Here is a 255-nt window from a genome sequence, read left to right as displayed (position 1 = left end):
GACTGCTGCGGGGGAGGGGGCTAGTCATCTCTGCCAGCCAGCTGTGAGATTTCAGGCCCCCTCCAGAGGCTGCTGCTAAGGGCTCTCCTGTCCCCTTGCAGTCACCGCCGCCGCCGCTGGGAGCAGGGCAGAGGGCTCCCAGGCAGCCCGTCTCTGTTCTGTGCTGTCAGGGCCCTTTAAGAGAAGCAGGAAGCGAGCTGCCCGCTTCTGCCTGCCCCTCCCTGGGAGGGGAGCCGTGTGCGGAGGGGGGCTCTG

The sequence above is a fragment of the Caretta caretta genome, chromosome 10 (genome assembly GCF_965140235.1).
Source record: "Caretta caretta isolate rCarCar2 chromosome 10, rCarCar1.hap1, whole genome shotgun sequence".
Lineage (NCBI taxonomy): Eukaryota > Metazoa > Chordata > Testudines > Cheloniidae > Caretta > Caretta caretta.
The sequence above is the reverse complement of the archived record's forward strand: the minus strand, read 5'-3'. Positions refer to the sequence as shown.